Source organism: Marmota flaviventris, chromosome 13, assembly GCF_047511675.1.
Source record: "Marmota flaviventris isolate mMarFla1 chromosome 13, mMarFla1.hap1, whole genome shotgun sequence".
NCBI classification, from domain to species: Eukaryota; Metazoa; Chordata; class Mammalia; order Rodentia; family Sciuridae; genus Marmota; species Marmota flaviventris.
This window is the reverse complement of record NC_092510.1, coordinates 26533670-26539669: the sequence shown is the minus strand read 5'-3', so window position 1 is coordinate 26539669 and position 6000 is coordinate 26533670. Positions and strand designations below refer to the sequence as shown.

General features: G+C 37.5%; 1 pseudogene; it reads right to left on the bottom strand.

Moving 5' to 3' along the window:
* Positions 1–2601: 2601 nt before the first annotated feature.
* Positions 2602–6000, bottom strand: part of LOC114105020 (transmembrane protein 50A pseudogene) — a 31601-nt pseudogene continuing 28202 nt past the window's right edge.

Genomic DNA, 6000 nt, shown 5'->3' with positions numbered 1-6000 from the left:
AACTAAATTAAGTTAATTGGGAAGATTTATACTAAGGCTGGAGTCACATTGCTTTTTAGATTAGGGGTTGTATATAGTCAGCTTGACATGGCTATCACTATCTTGAGTCACAACTGCCATGATTGTCCCAGAGTAAGTCTAGTCAGTTTTTCTGCAGGGTTTTCCAGTTAACTATAAACAGACAAAACCATGAAAGTGGTATGTAGAATTTTACAACCAGACCCTGGCACCAGGATTGTGTCTAACTGATATTAGCTTAACATAAACCAGCTATGTTCTGGCTAGAATGAAGTTACTATTGTCCTAATCATTATTTACCTCCCTCCTTATTTTTTTTTTTGTCCTTTTGAGTTGCTGTAGTTTTCTCCTAAAGTGATTTTAGGAATTGCTGAGCAAAGAGGAGTCTTTTTCAGAAATGAAGGCTTTTCTTATTGAAGATCTAATGCCAGATTTATTGACTCAACTGAGTGCCTACTGAATGGACCAATTCAGTGAGGACACATTTGTGAAATCCCAATGGAGTTAAATGGGTTAGTCTGGTGAATTAAGTGTGTGGACACATCATATTCTGTTGTTCCTACTGATTGTTTTCTAAAAGGGAAGAGAGATGTTCTAAAAGAAATTATCTGTATAACTGTGAAAGAACTAAGCAAATCAACATAAATGCTGGGTTATTTTCCTAAAAACAAACCTGACCACATTACATATTATAATATTGCACGAAGCACCATCAAGGCTTTCTTCGCATGTCAAACTACTGATCCTTTAAGATTTAGAACAAAAGTTCTCTCTTACATGAAGCATTTCCTACATCCTTTGGGAGAAGACTTGGGGCTTTGAAAACGTGTGTTTATATACCTTTTAGTGTATTTGTTGGGCAACATTTAAATATGCTTCCTGACATTTCCATCTTTCCCACTAAACTGTGACTGATTGAGGTTAGGAGCCATGTATTATTTGTCATTTTCTTTGCAGTGCCTAGAAAATGTCTAGCACAAAACAGATGCTAAATCAATGGTTGAAGGCTGCATGAAAGGTACTCTCTGATGAGCTCTGGTAAGAGAAAAAAAAAACTTGTGAACAGATGAAAAGTGGAACTTAATTGGGGGAAATTAAATAGGGTTGATGTTCACAATAACATGTACGAATGTAATGGAATGAACCCTTAAGAATACTGTCAAGATTGAGTTCAGACATTTGAAGAATGCTATAAGCAATTAAAAATTTAAAAAGGACTCTTGTAAACTATGATTAATGCAATGATTAGGGCAGGTGGCATAAGGTTAGCACATGGCAAAGAGCTAACAGATATACAGGAACACGCCTTTGGGTTCTCCACTGAGCTACAAAGATCCACATGGTCAAGGAGAAAACCAGGATTATAAAACAGAGCTTGTCTGCTTTCAGTGAATTTAAGTCTCTGGGGCCAGAAGAGAGATAATCCAAGTTTTTGAAATGGATAGATGATTGGAAGAAGTCATAGTCTTTGGATGGGTCCTTCTTATTTTCTGCTCTTCATATCTAAGAAGAGTTTTTTTTTTTTCCCTCCATTTCTGTAGCTACTATAGCCAGTCTCTATGTCCCAGTGTGTCCCCATTTCCCAGATTCCTGAATAGCTGAAATCTTTTCTTGCCCCTAGAGTTTTCTTTATCCAAGTAGTCTCAGAACACAAGCCAAAGTGAGGAGGATCTGATCATGTCACTCCAATGTCAAAACCAGTCAAGGCTTTTGCATCTCACCCTTCCTGTGGCTGTTTGACCTGATACATCAGTCTCTCCAGCAGTCACTCTTACCCCTCTCCTTCCACCTTCATATGCTTTCTAGCTCAGCTGGACTCCTTCCAATCTTTCATACATGCAACACATCCTTTCTTTGTTGAGCTTTTGACTCTGTTGTGTTAATTAATTTAAAAAAAATGTATCCACTGAGCCAGGTTCTGTGTTAAAAATCAGGTCGATATAAAGAACAACCCCCGGACCCCGCCGAAACAATCCTGATTTTTATGGGGAAAGATGGCCATTAATCAAATAACCATTAAATAACCAAATAAATGATAGCATAACAAGGATAAGAAGAAATAAGGTGCTACAAGAGTGCATGACCTTGTAAACTATGTAAAAAAAAATTATACCTGGTGTATTAGTCACCTTTTTTCTTTCTTTTTCTAGTTTTTAAAAGCAAGAAAATGTTTATATATTTTTTTAAAGATTTGAAAAAGCTATAAAGTTAAATAAACACATTAAGTCTTCAGAGCAATTTCATTGCAGTTTTGGACCTCAAATCAAACAAATTCTCATATTCATAAATCCGTAATTTCTTTTGTAATTTACTTTGACTTTTACTATGATAGATCAGACTATGATAAAACCTGACAGAAGATGTTCATGTGAAACAGTTTTCTTTAGCATTATATTAGTTAGTTCTTGCAGTAGATTTTGTTGATATTGCTCTTTACATAGGGCGTTTTCATGATCTTAGCATTATACAATTTGAAACTGAGACTACACTCAGAAATAAGTTTAGGTAATGGCATTACAAAATATTGGGACCGGACAGTAAAAAACCCATGCAGAGCTGTGTGCTGCAGGGAATCTGGTGCCTTCACTGCCATAAGTCTTTTGTGTGACCCAACTTAAGAACCAGTCCTCCAAAAAAGATAAAAGGATTCTGGATAAACACAGCAATTCCAGGATATACCATTGATCTTTCTTTAGCAACATAACCTCCAAAAAGAATCCACATAGATGCCATCAGAGATCAAAAGGAGAACATGAAACCTATGAATAGCCAAATGTGAGTACTGTTTGATCCAGAACAGAGTTCACTGTAACTGCCATCCTTGACTTGTCCACTAATCATTAGGAAGGCTGTGGTTGCTATCGCACCGCAGGCACAGTATGAATGATTGAACTCTTCCATAGTGGGGAAAATAACAGGTGGTGCATCTATGATAATCAACTGGCCTGTGAAAAACAACATCAGCAGCAATGGAAATAGTAGTTCATTATTATCCACAACCCCAAATCAATGCATTCTGAGCATCTCAAACCTTCCAGAAATCCATTTTTTTTTAGGTCAGTATAGCCTTGTGGGTGCAGTAGGTCTGGAGCCCAGGGTCACTCTGTGCTAGGTGGCCTCACTTTCTCCAACTTTCAGCCAAGAAAAGAAAATAGCCACAGGCTGTCAGATGCCCAGATGTAGCTAGCAGCTGTATTAGTCAACTTCTCATCGCTGTGACCCAAATACCTGACAAGGACTATAGAGGAAGAAACAATTATTTTAACTCGTGATTTCAGAGGTTTGGTCTGTGGTCAGCCCACTTCATTATCTTGGGTACACGGTGAGGCTGAACATCATGGCAGAAGGGCATGGTAGAGGAGTGCTACTTCATTTATGGAGGCCAGAAAGCAGAGGGAAAGGGGTAGTAGGGATGATGGACCCTTCCAGGGAATGCCCCCGGTGACCCAGCTCCTCCAGCTGTTCCCCAGTTGCCTATGATGACTATCCATCTAGTCCATTCAAACTAGAATGGATTGATGAGGTTACAGCTATCAGTCTAATTATTTCACCTGCAGTAACACAAAAGCTTTTGGGGATACCTCATATCTAAACCATAACACCTGCCCAAGTGATAAGGACGAATAGGCATTAACTAGATGAAGAAGAAAGAAGAAGGAAAGGTATTCTCAACATACATACAGAACAAGATTTGCAAAGCCCTGTTTAATGAGGGGACCTGATAATAATGATGAACTGAAAGGAAGTTAGTGTGTCCAGAGTGAATAGGCAGGGTTGAGTCAGATCATGCCAGAACCTTGTTGGCTATGATAAGGAAGGTTTGTCTCTGTGTTTAAGAAAGTTGAGAGTCACTAGCTCATTTTAAGCAAGGGAAGCAGGATTAAATATTTTGAAGATTATTTTGTCTGTGGCTGGAATTGGCAAAAGAAGACCCCAAAGGAAAGTATTCTGCAGGTGGGGGACAGAGCTTTTGCAATAATCCAGTCAATTGATGGTCTGATTTGAATTAGGGTGATTGTGGAAGATATAGAAAGTGGTAGGTTGATTTGAGAGAGATTTTGAAGGTAGAGTTGATATAGGGCATGCTGATGGTTTAGACTGGAGTTGGGAGAAAGAAGGCCTTGTCAAAGAAAACTCCGAGGTTTCTAACTAGGTAACTGGATGGCTGGTGGAGACGGTCACTGAAGAGGACATTGCAGAAGGAAGACAGATTGGATGGAGAGATTGGTGTTGGACAGAGTCTGAGGAGCTTCTGAGCTGTGCAAGGGGAGAAGACTCACCGTTTTGGACAGCAAAGGGGAAGTTGAGGCTGGGGGCACAAGTTTTTGAGACAACTTCCAAAAGTCATAATCAGGTCAGGGATTTTGATGCAATTGCTTTGAGAGAGTATGGAGTATGACATAGGCTCAAGCCTTGAGGAAAGTCAGCATTAAATAGAGGATGATGGGAGAACTTTAGGTCCTAATTGAAGGGAGAGAAGATAACTAGCTGTGTCCTCTGACTAAACTACTGGCTGATACATTCAAATTCTTCAGATCTTGGCTCTGAAATACCTTTTATTCCAGGACAGTCTTCTACAACAACTTAGTCTTTCCACAAAACTGGTTGGGTGCTTTTAAAATGTGCTTCCATCACATCAGACTTGCCCATATTTGTACAATTAATTCTGCTTTATGCTATTTCTTTGCTCATTGCCAATTTTTTCCTGCCAGAAGTTCATATCCGAGACAGGAAGAACCATGTTTGCCTACACTCCCCCTTACCTGAGGAGGTTTGTGACTGAGTATGTCAGTCCATGGTTCAATGGTCAAGTTGAAGAAAAGTGTTCTGGTCTGTTCTTAGGCCAATCTTGATTTGAACTAAGGTAAATGGTCCACAATCTCTGACCTGAAAGCCTGGGATATGTTTCACAATGTAGAGGTTTGGGACGTGTTAGCAGGAACAGAAAGCACTGTGGTGCATATGTCCCTCTGACTCTATCATTATCCACTGGCTGATTTTTTTAAAAAGAAGGATGATAGTAACATGATTTAATTTCTATCTCACTTCAGAGTTTCACAAATACTACATTTAATCCTTACGTCAGCTCTGTAAGGTAGGTGCCTCCATTCTATGGATGGGGTCATGAGTTCTGACTCATGAACTACTGAGCCATATCAGAAAAGTGTTTTTAGATTTGTCTAATATTCTGTGCCTAACCCTAGATAGCCTTCTCAGTTCTGAGGTGATAGGTCTCAGGTATTTATATAACTTCTGTGTTGGTACAACTGTCTATAAAAATTGATACTTGGGTGAGTCATTTAATGGCAATCACTATTTGTGCTTAAAATATTGGTTGAATTAATAAACCTATATATATCAAAGTTTTTTAATAAATAAAATTAGAGTGTCAAACTAGAATCCCTAAGGACTTGGGTTTTTGATAATAACCATATTAAAAATTAAAATGAAAAATTAGGAAAATTAAGTTCATTTCAAATAATATATTTATTTTATGCTAAAGCATAAATACTTATAAAATATAACTATTTTCTCAAAATAAAAGTGATTGCATGATGAAGCAATAAAAATTATTTTTATTAAATATTTATGGTGGATTAAATATTTTTTAATGTTCTATATAACTAAATGAGAAATATAAAGTACTTTTGACGCATGTCCAAGTATGACAGTTGTCTCATAGATCACACATGCAATAACTTGAATTGGAAACTACACTAGAAACTTTTGCCATGAAACAACATTTTTAACTTGAAAGAGGATGTATCTTAATAGAAGATAGCTGAATTTTCATGTCTGCTTTTGTGTTTAATCTGGTGTTCCATATTGTTCTTGTTAAAATATATGAAGTAGGCAGTCAATGTAGGCATCATGTAGATATATAGGTAGGGAGAAATATTTTAATGATTTCTCAGATAATTGTGGGCATTATTTTTGGAAATTATACTAGAACTTGAGAAATGAGTTTCTTTAAAGTTACTT